The sequence below is a fragment of the Carassius gibelio genome, chromosome B2 (assembly GCF_023724105.1).
Source record: "Carassius gibelio isolate Cgi1373 ecotype wild population from Czech Republic chromosome B2, carGib1.2-hapl.c, whole genome shotgun sequence".
Classification (NCBI taxonomy): Eukaryota; Metazoa; Chordata; class Actinopteri; order Cypriniformes; family Cyprinidae; genus Carassius; species Carassius gibelio.
Window position 1 is genome coordinate 642,401 of NC_068397.1, and position 19,645 is coordinate 662,045.

Genomic DNA, 19,645 nt, shown 5'->3' on the forward strand with positions numbered 1-19,645 from the left:
TTATATACACAAAAACTTATGTTAGGACTTCAATGATCAAGATTGTCAGTTTACAGCTTTCTGAGTCCAGTAATGTTGAAATAGTGTTTCTGTTCAAATGAAGTGAAATCTAGCCCAAATCTGCTCAAAAGCTTGTCTCTCTATTAGAGAAAGCTGTTTCATTCAGTATTCAGTGCAAATCTTGCCAAACTGATGGATGCTTATGCCTTATGAAGTACAATGTTTTCTGCAATGCTGTAAGACAGTTTTTAATGTGTTAGAAGTTATATGCACAAAAACTTATGTTAGGACTTCAATGATCAAGATTGTCAGTTTACAGCTTTCTGAGTCCAGTAATGCTGAAATAGTGCTTCTGTTCAAATGAAGTGAAATCTAGCCAAATCTGCTCAAAAGCTTGTCTCTCTATTAGAGAAAGCTGTTTCATTCAGTATTCAGTGCAAATCCTGCCAATCTGATAGATGCTTATGCCTTATGAAGTACAATGTTTTCTGCAATGCTGTAAGACAGTTTTTAATGTGTTAGAAGTTATATGCACAAAAACTCATGTTAGGACTTCAATGATCAAGATTGTCAGTTTACAGCTTTCTGAGTCCTGTAATGTTGAAATAGTGTTTCTGTTCAAATGAAGTGAAATCAAGCCCAAATCTGCTCAAAAGCTTGTCTCTCTAATAGAGAAAGCTGTTTCATTCAGTATTCAGTGCAAATCTTGCCAAACTGATAGATGCTTATGCCATATGAAATACAATGTTTTCTGCAATGCTGTAAGACAGTTTTTAATGTGTTAGAAGTTATATGCACAAAAACTTATGTTAGGACTTCAATGATCAAGATTGTCAGTTTACAGCTTTCTGAGTCCAGTAATGTTGAAATAGTGTTTCTGTTCAAATGAAGTGAAATCTAGCCCAAATCTGCTCAAAAGCTTGTCTCTCTATTAGAGAAAGCTGTTTCATTCAGTATTCAGTGCAAATCTTGCCAAACTGATAGATGCTCATGCCATATGAAATACAATGTTTTCTGCAATGCTGTAAGACAGTTTTTAATGTGTTAGAAGTTATATACACAAAAACTAATGTTAGGACTTCAATGATCAAGATTGTCAGTTTACAGCTTTCTGAGTCCAGTAATGTTGAAATAGTGTTTCTGTTCAAATGAAGTGAAATCTAGCCCAAATCTGCTCAAAAGCTTGTCTCTCTATTAGAGAAAGCTGTTTCATTCAGTATTCAGTGCAAATCTTGCCAAACTGATAGATGCTTATGCCATATGAAATACAATGTTTTCTGCAATGCTGTAAGACAGTTTTTAATGTGTTAGAAGTTATATGCACAAAAACTTATGTTAGGACTTCAATGATCAAGATTGTCAGTTTACAGCTTTCTGAGTCCAGTAATGCTGAAATAGTGTTTCTGTTCAAATGAAGTGAAATCAAGCCCAAATCTGCTCAAAAGCTTGTCTCTCTATTAGAGAAAGCTGTTTCATTCAGTATTCAGTGCAAATCTTGCCAAACTGATGGATGCTTATGCCTTATGAAGTACAATGTTTTCTGCAATGCTGTAAGACAGTTTTTAATGTGTTAGAAGTTATATACACAAAAACTAATGTTAGGACTTCAATGATCAAGATTGTCAGTTTACAGCTTTCTGAGTCCAGTAATGCTGAAATAGTGCTTCTGTTCAAATGAAGTGAAATCAAGCCCCAATCTGCTCAAATGCTTGTCTCTCTAATAGAGAAAGCTGTTTCATTCAGTATTCAGTGCAAATCTTGCCATACTGAAACATGCTTATGCCATATGAAATACAATGTTTTCTGCAATGCTGTAAGACAGTTTTTAATGTGTTAGAAGTTATATGCACAAAAACTTATGTTAGGACTTCAATGATCAAGATTGTCAGTTTACAGCTTTCTGAGTCCAGTAATGTTGAAATAGTGTTTCTGTTCAAATGAAGTGAAATCTAGCCAAATCTGCTCAAAAGCTTGTCTCTCTATTAGAGAAAGCTGTTTCATTCAGTATTCAGTGCAAATCTTGCCAATCTGATAGATGCTTATGCCTTATGAAGTACAATGTTTTCTGCAATGCTGTAAGACAGTTTTTAATGTGTTAGAAGTTATATGCACAAAAACTCATGTTAGGACTTCAATGATCAAGATTGTCAGTTTACAGCTTTCTGAGTCCTGTAATGTTGAAATAGTGTTTCTGTTCAAATGAAGTGAAATCAAGCCCAAATCTGCTCAAAAGCTTGTCTCTCTAATAGAGAAAGCTGTTTCATTCAGTATTCATTGCAAATCTTGCCAAACTGATAGATGCTTATGCCATATGAAATACAATGTTTTCTGCAATGCTGTAAGACAGTTTTTAATGTGTTAGAAGTTATATACACAAAAACTAATGTTAGGACTTCAATGATCAAGATTGTCAGTTTACAGCTTTCTGAGTCCAGTAATGTTGAAATAGTGTTTCTGTTCAAATGAAGTGAAATCAAGCCCAAATCTGCTCAAAAGCTTGTCTCTCTATTAGAGAAAGCTGTTTCATTCAGTATTCAGTGCAAATCTTGCCAAACTGATGGATGCTTATGCCTTATGAAGTACAATGTTTTCTGCAATGCTGTAAGACAGTTTTTAATGTGTTAGAAGTTATATACACAAAAACTAATGTTAGGACTTCAATGATCAAGATTGTCAGTTTACAGCTTTCTGAGTCCAGTAATGTTGAAATAGTGTTTCTGTTCAAATTAAGTGAAATCTAGCCCAAATCTGCTCAAAAGCTTGTCTCTCTATTAGAGAAAGCTGTTTCATTCAGTATTCAGTGCAAATCTTGCCAAACTGATGGATGCTTATGCCTTATGAAGTACAATGTTTTCTGCAATGCTGTAAGACAGTTTTTAATGTGTTAGAAGTTATATACACAAAAACACATGTTAGGACTTCAATGATCAAGATTGTCAGTTTACAGCTTTCTGAGTCCAGTAATGCTGAAATAGTGCTTCTGTTCAAATGAAGTGAAATCTAGCCCAAATCTGCTCAAAAGCTTGTCTCTCTATTAGAGAAAGCTGTTTCATTCAGTATTCAGTGCAAATCTTGCCAAACTGATAGATGCTTATGCCTTATGAAGTACAATGTTTTCTGCAATGCTGTAAGACAGTTTTTAATGTGTTAGAAGTTATATGCACAAAAACTAATGTTAGGACTTCAATGATCAAGATTGTCAGTATACAGCTTTCTGAGTCCAGTAATGTTGAAATAGTGTTTCTGTTCAAATGAAGTGAAATCTAGCCCAAATCTGCTCAAAAGCTTGTCTCTCTATTAGAGAAAGCTGTTTCATTCAGTATTCAGTGCAAATCTTGCCAAACTGATAGATGCTCATGCCATATGAAATACAATGTTTTCTGCAATGCTGTAAGACAGTTTTTAATGTGTTAGAAGTTATATACACAAAAACTAATGTTAGGACTTCAATGATCAAGATTGTCAGTTTACAGCTTTCTGAGTCCAGTAATGTTGAAATAGTGTTTCTGTTCAAATGAAGTGAAATCTAGCCCAAATCTGCTCAAAAGCTTGTCTCTCTATTAGAGAAAGCTGTTTCATTCAGTATTCAGTGCAAATCTTGCCAAACTGATGGATGCTTATGCCTTATGAAGTACAATGTTTTCTGCAATGCTGTAAGACAGTTTTTAATGTGTTAGAAGTTATATACACAAAAACTAATGTTAGGACTTCAATGATCAAGATTGTCAGTTTACAGCTTTCTGAGTCCTGTAATGTTGAAATAGTGTTTCTGTTCAAATGAAGTGAAATCAAGCCCAAATCTGCTCAAAAGCTTGTCTTTCTAATAGAGAAAGCTGTTTCATTCAGTATTCATTGCAAATCTTGCCAAACTGATAGATGCTTATGCCATATGAAATACAATGTTTTCTGCAATGCTGTAAGACAGTTTTTAATGTGTTAGAAGTTATATACACAAAAACTAATGTTAGGACTTCAATGATCAAGATTGTCAGTTTACAGCTTTCTGAGTCCAGTAATGTTGAAATAGTGTTTCTGTTCAAATGAAGTGAAATCTAGCCCAAATCTGCTCAAAAGCTTGTCTCTCTATTAGAGAAAGCTGTTTCATTCAGTATTCAGTGCAAATCTTGCCAAACTGATGGATGCTTATGCCTTATGAAGTACAATGTTTTCTGCAATGCTGTAAGACAGTTTTTAATGTGTTAGAAGTTATATACACAAAAACTAATGTTAGGACTTCAATGATCAAGATTGTCAGTTTACAGCTTTCTGAGTCCAGTAATGTTGAAATAGTGTTTCTGTTCAAATTAAGTGAAATCTAGCCCAAATCTGCTCAAAAGCTTGTCTCTCAATTAGAGAAAGCTGTTTCATTCAGTATTCAGTGCAAATCTTGCCAAACTGATGGATGCTTATGCCTTATGAAGTACAATGTTTTCTGCAATGCTGTAAGACAGTTTTTAATGTGTTAGAAGTTATATACACAAAAACACATGTTAGGACTTCAATGATCAAGATTGTCAGTTTACAGCTTTCTGAGTCCAGTAATGCTGAAATAGTGCTTCTGTTTCAAATGAAGTGAAATCTAGCCCAAATCTGCTCAAAAGCTTGTCTCTCTATTAGAGAAAGCTGTTTCATTCAGTATTCAGTGCAAATCTTGCCAAACTGATAGATGCTTATGCCTTATGAAGTACAATGTTTTCTGCAATGCTGTAAGACAGTTTTTAATGTGTTAGAAGTTATATGCACAAAAACTAATGTTAGGACTTCAATGATCAAGATTGTCAGTATACAGCTTTCTGAGTCCAGTAATGTTGAAATAGTGTTTCTGTTCAAATGAAGTGAAATCTAGCCCAAATCTGCTCAAAAGCTTGTCTCTCTATTAGAGAAAGCTGTTTCATTCAGTATTCAGTGCAAATCTTGCCAAACTGATAGATGCTCATGCCATATGAAATACAATGTTTTCTGCAATGCTGTAAGACAGTTTTTAATGTGTTAGAAGTTATATACACAAAAACTAATGTTAGGACTTCAATGATCAAGATTGTCAGTTTACAGCTTTCTGAGTCCAGTAATGTTGAAATAGTGTTTCTGTTCAAATGAAGTGAAATCTAGCCAAATCTGCTCAAAAGCTTGTCTCTCTATTAGAGAAAGCTGTTTCATTCAGTATTCAGTGCAAATCTTGCCAATCTGATAGATGCTTATGCCTTATGAAGTACAATGTTTTCTGCAATGCTGTAAGACAGTTTTTAATGTGTTAGAAGTTATATGCACAAAAACTTATGTTAGGACTTCAATGATCAAGATTGTCAGTTTACAGCTTTCTGAGTCCTGTAATGTTGAAATAGTGTTTCTGTTCAAATGAAGTGAAATCAAGCCCAAATCTGCTCAAAAGCTTGTCTCTCTAATAGAGAAAGCTGTTTCATTCAGTATTCAGTGCAAATCTTGCCAAACTGATAGATGCTTATGCCATATGAAATACAATGTTTTCTGCAATGCTGTAAGACAGTTTTTTATGTGTTAGAAGTTATATGCACAAAAACTTATGTTAGGACTTCAATGATCAAGATTGTCAGTTTACAGCTTTCTGAGTCCAGTAATGTTGAAATAGTGTTTCTGTTCAAATGAAGTGAAATCTAGCCCAAATCTGCTCAAAAGCTTGTCTCTCTATTAGAGAAAACTGTTTCATTCAGTATTCAGTGCAAATCTTGCCAAACTGATAGATGCTTATGCCATATGAAATACAATGTTTTCTGCAATGCTGTAAGACAGTTTTTAATGTGTTAGAAGTTATATACACGAAAACTAATGTTAGGACTTCAATGATCAAGATTGTCAGTTTACAGCTTTCTGAGTCCAGTAATGTTGAAATAGTGTTTCTGTTCAAATGAAGTGAAATCTAGCCCAAATCTGCTCAAAAGCTTGTCTCTCTATTAGAGAAAGCTGTTTCATTCAGTATTCAGTGCAAATCTTGCCAAACTGATAGATGCTTATGCCATATGAAATACAATGTTTTCTGCAATGCTGTAAGACAGTTTTTAATGTGTTAGAAGTTATATGCACAAAAACTTATGTTAGGACTTCAATGATCAAGATTGTCAGTTTACAGCTTTCTGAGTCCAGTAATGCTGAAATAGTGTTTCTGTTCAAATGAAGTGAAATCAAGCCCAAATCTGCTCAAAAGCTTGTCTCTCTATTAGAGAAAGCTGTTTCATTCAGTATTCAGTGCAAATCTTGCCAAACTGATGGATGCTTATGCCTTATTAAGTACAATGTTTTCTGCAATGCTGTAAGACAGTTTTTAATGTGTTAGAAGTCATATACACAAAAACTAATGTTAGGACTTCAATGATCAAGATTGTCAGTTTACAGCTTTCTGAGTCCAGTAATGTTGAAATAGTGTTTCTGTTCAAATGAAGTGAAATCTAGCCCAAATCTGCTCAAAAGCTTGTCTCTCTATTAGAGAAAGCTGTTTCATTCAGTATTCAGTGCAAATCTTGCCAAACTGATGGATGCTTATGCCTTATGAAGTACAATGTTTTCTGCAATGCTGTAAGACAGTTTTTAATGTGTTAGAAGTTATATACACAAAAACACATGTTAGGACTTCAATGATCAAGATTGTCAGTTTACAGCTTTCTGAGTCCAGTAATGCTGAAATAGTGCTTCTGTTCAAATGAAGTGAAATCAAGCCCAAATCTGCTCAAAAGCTTGTCTCTCTAATAGAGAAAGCTGTTTCATTCAGTATTCAGTGCAAATCTTGCCATACTGAAACATGCTTATGCCATATGAAATACAATGTTTTCTGCAATGCTGTAAGACAGTTTTTAATGTGTTAGAAGTTATATGCACAAAAACTTATGTTAGGACTTCAATGATCAAGATTGTCAGTTTACAGCTTTCTGAGTCCAGTAATGCTGAAATAGTGCTTCTGTTCAAATGAAGTGAAATCAAGCCCAAATCTGCTCAAAAGCTTGTCTCTCTATTAGAGAAAGCTGTTTCATTCAGTATTCAGTGCAAATCTTGCCAAACTGATAGATGCTTATGCCTTATGAAGTACAATGTTTTCTGCAATGCTGTAAGACAGTTTTTAATGTGTTAGAAGTTATATGCACAAAAACTCATGTTAGGACTTCAATGATCAAGATTGTCAGTTTACAGCTTTCTGAGTCCAGTAATGCTGAAATAGTGTTTCTGTTCAAATGAAGTGAAATCAAGCCCAAATCTGCTCAAAAGCTTGTCTCTCTAATAGAGAAAGCTGTTTCATTCAGTATTCAGTGCAAATCTTGCCAAACTGATAGATGCTTATGCCTTATGAAGTACAATGTTTTCTGCAATGCTGTAAGACAGTTTTTAATGTGTTAGAAGTTATATACACAAAAACTAATGTTAGGACTTCAATGATCAAGATTGTCAGTTTACAGCTTTCTGAGTCCAGTAATGCTGAAATAGTGTTTCTGTTCAAATGAAGTGAAATTAAGCCCAAATCTGCTCAAAAGCTTGTCTCTCTAATAGAGAAAGCTGTTTCATTCAGTATTCAGTGCAAATCTTGCCATACTGAAACATGCCTATGCCATATGAAATACAATGTTTTCTGCAATGCTGTAAGACAGTTTTTAATGTGTTAGAAGTTATATGCACAAAAACTTATGTTAGGACTTCAATGATCAAGATTGTCAGTTTACAGCTTTCTGAGTCCAGTAATGCTGAAATAGTGCTTCTGTTCAAATGAAGTGAAATCTAGCCAAATCTGCTCAAAAGCTTGTCTCTCTATTAGAGAAAGCTGTTTCATTCAGTATTCAGTGCAAATCTTGCCAATCTGATAGATGCTTATGCCTTATGAAGTACAATGTTTTCTGCAATGCTGTAAGACAGTTTTTAATGTGTTAGAAGTTATATGCACAAAAACTCATGTTAGGACTTCAATGATCAAGATTGTCAGTTTTCAGCTTTCTGAGTCCTGTAATGTTGAAATAGTGTTTCTGTTCAAATGAAGTGAAATCAAGCCCAAATCTGCTCAAAAGCTTGTCTCTCTAATAGAGAAAGCTGTTTCATTCAGTATTCAGTGCAAATCTTGCCAAACTGATAGATGCTTATGCCATATGAAATACAATGTTTTCTGCAATGCTGTAAGACAGTTTTTAATGTGTTAGAAGTTATATACACAAAAACTAATGTTAGGACTTCAATGATCAAGATTGTCAGTTTACAGCTTTCTGAGTCCAGTAATGTTGAAATAGTGTTTCTGTTCAAATGAAGTGAAATCAAGCCCAAATCTGCTCAAAAGCTTGTCTCTCTAATAGAGAAAGCTGTTTCATTCAGTATTCAGTGCAAATCTTGCCAAACTGATAGATGCTTATGCCATATGAAATACAATGTTTTCTGCAATGCTGTAAGACAGTTTTTAATGTGTTAGAAGTTATATGCACAAAAACTTATGTTAGGACTTCAATGATCAAGATTGTCAGTTTACAGCTTTCTGAGTCCAGTAATGCTGAAATAGTGCTTCTGTTCAAATGAAGTGAAATCTAGCCAAATCTGCTCAAAAGCTTGTCTCTCTATTAGAGAAAGCTGTTTCATTCAGTATTCAGTGCAAATCTTGCCAAACTGATAGATGCTTATGCCTTATGAAATACAATGTTTTCTGCAATGCTGTAAGACAGTTTTTAATGTGTTAGAAGTTATATACACAAAAACTAATGTTAGGACTTCAATGATCAAGATTGTCAGTTTACAGATTTCTGAGTCCAGTAATGTTGAAATAGTGTTTCTGTTCAAATTAAGTGAAATCAAGCCCAAATCTGCTCAAAAGCTTGTCTCTCTATTAGAGAAAGCTGTTTCATTCAGTATTCAGTGCAAATCTTGCCAAACTGATAGATGCTTATGACATATGAAATACAATGTTTTCTGCAATGCTGTAAGACAGTTTTTAATGTGTTAGAAGTTATATGCACAAAAACTTATGTTAGGACTTCAATGATCAAGATTGTCAGTTTACAGCTTTCTGAGTCCAGTAATGCTGAAATAGTGTTTCTGTTTAAATGAAGTGAAATCAAGCCCAAATCTGCTCAAAAGCTTGTCTCTCTAATAGAGAAAGCTGTTTCATTCAGTATTCAGTGCAAATCTTGCCATACTGAAACATGCTTATGCCATATGAAATACAATGTTTTCTGCAATGCTGTAAGACAGTTTTTAATGTGTTAGAAGTTATATGCACAAAAACTTATGTTAGGACTTCAATGATCAAGATTGTCAGTTTACAGCTTTCTGAGTCCAGTAATGCTGAAATAGTGCTTCTGTTCAAATGAAGTGAAATCTAGCCAAATCTGCTCAAAAGCTTGTCTCTCTATTAGAGAAAGCTGTTTCATTCAGTATTCAGTGCAAATCTTGCCAATCTGATAGATGCTTATGCCTTATGAAGTACAATGTTTTCTGCAATGCTGTAAGACAGTTTTTAATGTGTTAGAAGTTATATGCACAAAAACTCATGTTAGGACTTCAATGATCAAGATTGTCAGTTTACAGCTTTCTGAGTCCTGTAATGTTGAAATAGTGTTTCTGTTCAAATGAAGTGAAATCAAGCCCAAATCTGCTCAAAAGCTTGTCTCTCTAATAGAGAAAGCTGTTTCATTCAGTATTCAGTGCAAATCTTGCCAAACTGATAGATGCTTATGCCATATGAAATACAATGTTTTCTGCAATGCTGTAAGACAGTTTTTAATGTGTTAGAAGTTATATACACAAAAACTAATGTTAGGACTTCAATGATCAAGATTGTCAGTTTACAGCTTTCTGAGTCCAGTAATGTTGAAATAGTGTTTCTGTTCAAATGAAGTGAAATCAAGCCCAAATCTGCTCAAAAGCTTGTCTCTCTAATAGAGAAAGCTGTTTCATTCAGTATTCAGTGCAAATCTTGCCAAACTGATAGATGCTTATGCCATATGAAATACAATGTTTTCTGCAATGCTGTAAGACAGTTTTTAATGTGTTAGAAGTTATATGCACAAAAACTTATGTTAGGACTTCAATGATCAAGATTGTCAGTTTACAGCTTTCTGAGTCCAGTAATGTTGAAATAGTGTTTCTTTTCAAATGAAGTGAAATCTAGCCCAAATCTGCTCAAAAGCTTGTCTCTCTATTAGAGAAAGCTGTTTCATTCAGTATTCAGTGCAAATCTTGCCAAACTGATATATGCTTATGCCATATGAAATACAATGTTTTCTGCAATGCTGTAAGACAGTTTTTAATGTGTTAGAAGTTATATGCACAAAAACTAATGTTAGGACTTCAATGATCAAGATTGTCAGTTTACAGCTTTCTGAGTCCAGTAATGTTGAAATAGTGTTTCTGTTCAAATGAAGTGAAATCAAGCCCAAATCTGCTCAAAAGCTTGTCTCTCTAATAGAGAAAGCTGTTTCATTCAGTATTCAGTGCAAATCTTGCCAAACTGATAGATGCTTATGCCATATGAAATACAATGTTTTCTGCAATGCTGTAAGACAGTTTTTAATGTGTTAGAAGTTATATGCACAAAAACTTATGTTAGGACTTCAATGATCAAGATTGTCAGTTTACAGCTTTCTGAGTCCAGTAATGTTGAAATAGTGTTTCTTTTCAAATGAAGTGAAATCTAGCCCAAATCTGCTCAAAAGCTTGTCTCTCTATTAGAGAAAGCTGTTTCATTCAGTATTCAGTGCAAATCTTGCCAAACTGATATATGCTTATGCCATATGAAATACAATGTTTTCTGCAATGCTGTAAGACAGTTTTTAATGTGTTAGAAGTTATATGCACAAAAACTTATGTTAGGACTTCAATGATCAAGATTGTCAGTTTACAGCTTTCTGAGTCCAGTAATGTTGAAATAGTGTTTCTGTTCAAATGAAGTGAAATCTAGCCAAATCTGCTCAAAAGCTTGTCTCTCTATTAGAGAAAGCTGTTTCATTCAGTATTCAGTGCAAATCTTGCCAAACTGATAGATACTTATGCCATATGAAATACAATGTTTTCTGCAACGCTGTAAGACAGTTTTTAATGTGTTAGAAGTTATATGCACAAAAACTTATGTTAGGACTTCAATGATCAAGATTGTCAGTTTACAGCTTTCTGAGTCCAGTAATGCTGAAATAGTGTTTCTGTTCAAATGAAGTGATATCAAGCCCAAATCTGCTCAAAAGCTTGTCTCTCTATTAGAGAAAGCTGTTTCATTCAGTATTCAGTGCAAATCTTGCCATACTGAAACATGCTTATGCCATATGAAATACAATGTTTTCTGCAATGCTGTAAGACAGTTTTTAATGTGTTAGAAGTTATATGCACAAAAACTTATGTTAGGACTTCAATGATCAAGATTGTCAGTTTACAGCTTTCTGAGTCCAGTAATGCTGAAATAGTGCTTCTGTTCAAATGAAGTGAAATCTAGCCAAATCTGCTCAAAAGCTTGTCTCTCTATTAGAGAAAGCTGTTTCATTCAGTATTCAGTGCAAATCTTGCCAATCTGATAGATGCTTATGCCTTATGAAATACAATGTTTTCTGCAATGCTGTAAGACAGTTTTTAATGTGTTAGAAGTTATATACACAAAAACTAATGTTAGGACTTCAATGATCAAGATTGTCAGTATACAGCTTTCTGAGTCCAGTAATGTTGAAATAGTGTTTCTGTTCAAATGAAGTGAAATCTAGCCCAAATCTGCTCAAAAGCTTGTCTCTCTATTAGAGAAAGCTGTTTCATTCAGTATTCAGTGCAAATCTTGCCAAACTGATAGATGCTTATGCCATATGAAATACAATGTTTTCTGCAATGCTGTAAGACAGTTTTTAATGTGTTAGAAGTTATATGCACAAAAACTTATGTTAGGACTTCAATGATCAAGATTGTCAGTTTACAGCTTTCTGAGTCCAGTAATGCTGAAATAGTGTTTCTGTTCAAATGAAGTGAAATCAAGCCCCAATCTGCTCAAATGCTTGTCTCTCTAATAGAGAAAGCTGTTTCATTCAGTATTCAGTGCAAATCTTGCCATACTGAAACATGCTTATGCCATATGAAATACAATGTTTTCTGCAATGCTGTAAGACAGTTTTTAATGTGTTAGAAGTTATATGCACAAAAACTTATGTTAGGACTTCAATGATCAAGATTGTCAGTTTACAGCTTTCTGAGTCCAGTAATGCTGAAATAGTGCTTCTGTTCAAATGAAGTGAAATCTAGCCAAATCTGCTCAAAAGCTTGTCTCTCTATTAGAGAAAGCTGTTTCATTCAGTATTCAGTGCAAATCTTGCCAATCTGATAGATGCTTATGCCTTATGAAGTACAATGTTTTCTGCAATGCTGTAAGACAGTTTTTAATGTGTTAGAAGTTATATGCACAAAAACTCATGTTAGGACTTCAATGATCAAGATTGTCAGTTTACAGCTTTCTGAGTCCTGTAATGTTGAAATAGTGTTTCTGTTCAAATGAAGTGAAATCAAGCCCAAATCTGCTCAAAAGCTTGTCTCTCTAATAGAGAAAGCTGTTTCATTCAGTATTCATTGCAAATCTTGCCAAACTGATAGATGCTTATGCCATATGAAATACAATGTTTTCTGCAATGCTGTAAGACAGTTTTTAATGTGTTAGAAGTTATATACACAAAAACTAATGTTAGGACTTCAATGATCAAGATTGTCAGTTTACAGCTTTCTGAGTCCAGTAATGTTGAAATAGTGTTTCTGTTCAAATGAAGTGAAATCAAGCCCAAATCTGCTCAAAAGCTTGTCTCTCTATTAGAGAAAGCTGTTTCATTCAGTATTCAGTGCAAATCTTGCCAAACTGATGGATGCTTATGCCTTATGAAGTACAATGTTTTCTGCAATGCTGTAAGACAGTTTTTAATGTGTTAGAAGTTATATACACAAAAACACATGTTAGGACTTCAATGATCAAGATTGTCAGTTTACAGCTTTCTGAGTCCAGTAATGCTGAAATAGTGCTTCTGTTCAAATGAAGTGAAATCTAGCCCAAATCTGCTCAAAAGCTTGTCTCTCTATTAGAGAAAGCTGTTTCATTCAGTATTCAGTGCAAATCTTGCCAAACTGATAGATGCTTATGCCTTATGAAGTACAATGTTTTCTGCAATGCTGTAAGACAGTTTTTAATGTGTTAGAAGTTATATGCACAAAAACTAATGTTAGGACTTCAATGATCAAGATTGTCAGTATACAGCTTTCTGAGTCCAGTAATGTTGAAATAGTGTTTCTGTTCAAATGAAGCGAAATCTAGCCCAAATCTGCTCAAAAGCTTGTCTCTCTATTAGAGAAAGCTGTTTCATTCAGTATTCAGTGCAAATCTTGCCAAACTGATAGATGCTTATGCCATATGAAATACAATGTTTTCTGCAATGCTGTAAGACAGTTTTTAATGTGTTAGAAGTTATATGCACAAAAACGTCCCAAGGTTACGTATGTAACCCTAGTTCCTTGAGGGAACGAGACGCTGCGTCGTAAAACGCTTTGGGGAACGTCCCTGACGAGACCGACTCTGAATATCGTGTGCAATCTGTCCAATGGACGAGCGTGACGTCACGGAGCGGGGTGACGTAGCGACCAGGAAGCTATATAAGCACGTGCCGTGCAGCTGGCTTCAGCTTCGAGTAGGGAAGCAAGCGCCGGCAGGGGTGCCGGGAGTATGGCTCTGCGACGCAGCGTCTCGTTCCCTCAAGGAACTAGGGTTACATACGTAACCTTGGGACGTTCCTTTTCGGGAACTCGAGCTGCGTCGTAAAACGCTTTGTGGAACGATATGCCAACGCTGCCAGACTACCAAAGCCCTGCCTAGTGTGTATCCGAAGAGCACAGCTTAGGACGAGAGAACAGAAGAGCCCGGAGTGGCTCGCATATCAAGATCGTAGAATCTGACAAATGTAGAGGGCGTGGACCACCCCGCAGCGTTGCAGATGTCCAAGAGGGACACACCTGCTGAGAAGGCCTTGGAGGCCGCCATACTCCGAGTAGAGTGAGCCTTGGCCCCCAAAGGGGGGGGAATACCAGAGGACTCATAGGAGACGTTGATAGCCTCGACTATCCAACGACTAAGGGTCTGCTTGGTGGCAGGAGAACCCTTATTAGTAGGACCGTAGCATACAAGCAATTGGTCGGACTTTCTCCACAGGGCAGCTCTGTGGACGTATGCGTTCAGTGCTCGCACTGGACACATACAATTTAGCTTCTCTTGGTCTGGCTCCCGAAAGGGAGGAGGACAAAAGGCCTGCAGTACGATAGGTTGTGGCGTTACAGAGGGAACCTTTGGAACATAACCCGCTCGAGGGTATAAGAATGCTTTGGCCATACCAGGGGCAAAGTCTAGATAGGTAGGGGCCACCGAGAGGGCCTGGAGATCTCCAACTCTTTTTAGTGAGGTGATTGCCAGTAACAGGGCAGTTTTAAGTGTCAGATGTCTATCTGAGATATCTTGTATTGGCTCGAATGGAGCTTTACAAAGAGCCTCTAGAACCACAACCAAATCCCATGGGGGAATACGGGACCGTACCGGAGGTCTCAGCCTCAGTGCACCTCGGAGGAAACGTGTAACTAGGGGGTGTCTACCCACTGACTGATCATTGAAAGGGACATGGAAAGCAGCTATGGCCGCCACGTACACCTTTAAGGTGGAGTGGGATAACCCCGCAGAGAGCCTAGCTTGTAAGAACTCCAGAACTGTACCAACTGGGCAGTTAACAGGGTCAAGGAGGCGATCTCTGCACCATGAAGTAAAGAATGACCACTTCAGGGCGTACAGTTTCCTCGTAGAGGGAGCTCTGGATTAGAGTAGGGTCTCAACAACCTCAGTTGAGAGACCAGCTGCTAACAGATGTGCCCCCTCAGGGGCCACACCCACAGCTTGAACGACTCCGGGCGAGGGTGAATTATCGTGCCCTGCGCCTGTGAGAGTAGGTCTGTCCTGATCGGTATCTCCCACGGAGAGCCGTCGAGGAGCGAGACTAGATCTGAGAACCATACTTGGCCCAGCCAGAACGGGGCTACTAATAGAAGACGGACCCCGTCCTGGCGTACTCTCGCCAGAACTCCCGGGAGCAGAGCGATAGGGGGAAAAGCGTACAGACGAAGCCTCGGCCAGGTCTGTACCATAGCGTCCAGTCCCAGAGGAGCTGGATGAACTAGAGAGAACCAAAGGGGACATTGCGATGTCTCTCGAGTCGCGAAGAGGTCCACCTGAGCTTTGCCATACACTCTCCATATCTGCTTCACCACCTCGGGGTGAAGCATCCATTCCCCGGGCCTCGGCCCCTGCCTCGACAGTATGTCTGCTCCCACATTCAATCTCCCAGGAATATACACTGCTCTGATCGAGAGGAGTTTGCCCTGGGACCAGAGAAGGATCTGGTACGCCAGCTTGTACAAGGGGCGTGAGCGCAGACCCCCCTGGTGATTGATATAAGAGACCACTGATGTGTTGTCGGTGCGCACCAACACATGGTGACCTCTCAGGTCTGGGAGGAAATATTTTAATGCTCGATAGACTGCTAACATCTCTAGGCAATTGATGTGCCACGTCAGGTGGCGACCACTCCACAGACCGCGGGCAGGGTGGCCACTCATGACCGCACCCCAACCGGTGAGGGACGCGTCTGTCGCTAGCGTTACACGGCGACGAAGAGCTCCCAGCACCGGGCCCTGATTCAAGAACCAAGGTTTCTTCCACATGTCTAAGGCACGAAGGCATCGCCGCGTGACCTTGATAAATCGAAGTGGATTTCCCCTCGGGGAAAAGCCCTTGGACTTGAGCCACCACTGTAGGGGTCTCATGTGCAGCAGGCCAAAAGGTATCACGTTGGACGCAGCTGCCATCAGCCCTAACAATCTCTGGAATTGTTTGACAGTGAGTGACTGGCCTTCTTTGACTCTCTCGACTGATGTGAGGATCGACTCGATCCGCGCAGGAGACATACGTGCCTGCATCGTGGTCGAATCCCACACTACGCCTAGATAGGTGGTTCTCTGAACTGGAGAAAGTACACTCTTCTTGGCATTTAGTCTCAAACCCAGCTCCCCCATATGTGCGAGAACGACATCTCGATGTCGAACCGCCATCTGCTCTGATTGAGCTAGGATCAACCAATCGTCGATATAATTTAGAATGCGGATGCCCTGCATACGGAGGGATACCAGAGCCGCATCTACACACTTCGTGAACGTGCGGGGTGAGAGTGCAAGGCCGAAGGGAAGTACTCGATATTGATAAGCTTTGCCCCCGAAAGCGAACCTCAGAAACTTCCTGTGTTGTGGAAGGATGGATATGTGGAAGTATGCGTCTTTGAGATCTATGGTGACAAACCAGTCCTCGGATCTGATTTGAGCTACAACCTGCTTGACAGTGAGCATTTTGAACTTCAGTGACATAACTGAGCGGTTCAGGAGACGTAAGTCTAAGATCGGACGCAACCCCCCATCCTTCTTTGGAACTATGAAATACCGGCTGTAAAATCCGGATTCCCTGTCTAGAGGAGGGACCACCTCGATGGCCTCCTTCCTTAATAGGGCTTTCACTTCTTGTTCCATAACCAGAGCCTGCCGGGGGCCGACCACAGTCGGTGTAACCCCGTTGAATTTCGGTGGTGGATGACCGAACTGAATGCAATAGCCTTTTTCTATTGTACGCAGGACCCAATGAGATACATTTGGCAGTAGCTTCCACGCTGCTAAATAATCTACTAAGGGAATCAGTCTCTCGAGACTGACCTCTGGTGTAAGAGGCCCCCGAAGGGGCGGCGAGCATCCCAGCTCCGCTGCGCTCACGGGCGGAAATAGCTGGGAGTAGTACTCGCTGGAGGCCGCTGCGCCCTGAAACTCTGGCAGGGTTGGCAGGCCGACCTCCTGAGGGCACTGAGGTGAGGCGGGCACCGTATACTGAGGTGGACCGCGCTCTACCCCAGTAGGGGCTACCCTCTGGACCCTGATGTCAGGACCTTTTCGTCGAGGACTTCCGGGCCTCGATAACTGTTCTCAAATCGGGCTTTTTAACTCTGGAAGTCCCTGACTCAGAGAGTCGCTGGGGTCCTCGGTCCCGACGTGGGGGAACACGAGCGGCGACACTCTGTTTTTGCGCTTCCCGGTATGAGGAGCCGGTATGTGGCATGGTGATCTCCCGCCCAGATGCACCACGAGAGCGACGAGGGAGGAAATTCTGGAACGCCGCCGCCTGTTTGTGTGCCTCCTGGAACCTGTCGACGACAGTGTTGACTGTGTCGCCAAACAGGCCCGAGGCTTGGAGCGGGGCGTCCAGAAGGCAGACCCTGTCTCATTCTTTTATCTCTGACAGGGTCAGCCACAAATGCCTCTCCGCGGCCACTAAGGCTGCCATAGACCGCCCAATCGCGCGAGCGGTCTCTTTAGTGGCGCGGAGGGAGAGATCAGCGGTCTTTCTGAGTTCATCGATATCTTCAGACTTAATCCCCTCTCCCTCATCGATATCTCTCAGCAGGTCGGCCTGATAAGCTTGAAGGACTGCCATGGTGTGAAGGCAAGCCCCAGCCTGACCTGCTGCCACATAACCTTTGCCCACAAGCGATGATGTAACTCGCAGCGGCTTAGTGGGCAATGCCGGAGCCTTTAGGGACGATGCCGAGCCGGGTGACAGATAGCCCGCGAGCGTCTGTTCAACCCGTGGCAACGTCCTATAACCCCGCTCTCCCAGCCCCATCACGTTGCCATAATATAGTGAATCGGGGCCAAAGAGGCGGGTCGAATACGGGTGTTTCCACGATCTCGATAACTCATCATGGAGATCGGGAAAAAATGGTAGACTCCGGCGTGGAGGTGGTTGCCTCGGCCGCAGAAAGCGTTCATCTAGCTTGCTTTTCTGCGGCTCAGTGTGTTTTTCTGCAGGCCACTCGATTTTTAATTTATCAACTGCACGTGTAACCACCTCCAAAAGCTCCTCATACTGGGGCGACAGGGGTGGCGAATCCCCAGCAACAGTCTCCACGTCAACCTCCTCGGAGGAAGAGAGGCGAAGAGCTGATCCCTCGCCCTGGGGGGAAGAAACCGACGAGCGTGCTTCCGAACCCAGGGTTTGGGCGCCTGATCTGGCAGATGAGGAAGGAGATAAGGACTGGCCCGTCTCCATTCCCTCTGACAGATCCACCTGCGAACCCCATGAGTGCAGCAGCCGCTCTGCCTCGGCAGAAGCGGGGCCAGCACCGCGAGGAACGCTGGTGAAGGCTCCCTCCTCGAAGAGAGCCCTCCGGGATCGAAGCGCCCGCATTGGCAATCGCTCGCAATGCGGACAGTCGGCCCCCTCGAGAGCCGACTCAGCGTGCTTCGATCCCAGGCAAGCCACGCACAAATTGTGTGTATCCCCACCCGTGATGTAGCGATGGCAGGGAGGAACACACAATCTGTAACGCGGCTTGGAATCGCCCTTCAAATACTTGGTCTTTTGCTTTGACTTAGGCATTATTGAGCTGTATTAGCGATCTTTTTATGGCTAAGAGACAGACAACAATAAATAGGACCAACGGGACAGACTGTTTAACATGCACACACAGAGCGCTTGCTGACAGAGCGAAGCTGAAGCCAGCTGCACGGCACGTGCTTATATAGCTTCCTGGTCGCTACGTCACCCCGCTCCGTGACGTCACGCTCGTCCATTGGACAGATTGCACACGATATTCAGAGTCGGTCTCGTCAGGGACGTTCCCCAAAGCGTTTTACGACGCAGCTCGAGTTCCCGAAAAGGAACTTATGTTAGGACTTCAATGATCAAGATTGTCAGTTTACAGCTTTCTGAGTCCAGTAATGTTGAAATAGTGTTTCTGTTCAAATGAAGTGAAATCTAGCCCAAATCTGCTCAAAAGCTTGTCTCTCTATTAGAGAAAGCTGTTTCATTCAGTATTCAGTGCAAATCTTGCCAAACTGATAGATGCTTATGCCATATGAAATACAATGTTTTCTGCAATGCTGTAAGACAGTTTTTAATGTGTTAGAAGTTATATACACAAAAACTAATGTTAGGACTTCAATGATCAAGATTGTCAGTTTACAGCTTTCTGAGTCCAGTAATGTTGAAATAGTGTTTCTGTTCAAATGAAGTGAAATCTAGCCCAAATCTGCTCAAAAGCTTGTCTCTCTATTAGAGAAAGCTGTTTCATTCAGTATTCAGTGCAAATCTTGCCAAACTGATAGATGCTTATGCCATATGAAATACAATGTTTTCTGCAATGCTGTAAGACAGTTTTTAATGTGTTAGAAGTTATATGCACAAAAACTTATGTTAGGACTTCAATGATCAAGATTGTCAGTTTACAGCTTTCTGAGTCCAGTAATGCTGAAATAGTGTTTCTGTTCAAATGAAGTGAAATCAAGCCCAAATCTGCTCAAAAGCTTGTCTCTCTATTAGAGAAAGCTGTTTCATTCAGTATTCAGTGCAAATCTTGCCAAACTGATGGATGCTTATGCCTTATGAAGTACAATGTTTTCTGCAATGCTGTAAGACAGTTTTTAATGTGTTAGAAGTCATATACACAAAAACTAATGTTAGGACTTCAATGATCAAGATTGTCAGTTTACAGCTTTCTGAGTCCAGTAATGTTGAAATAGTGTTTCTGTTCAAATGAAGTGAAATCTAGCCCAAATCTGCTCAAAAGCTTGTCTC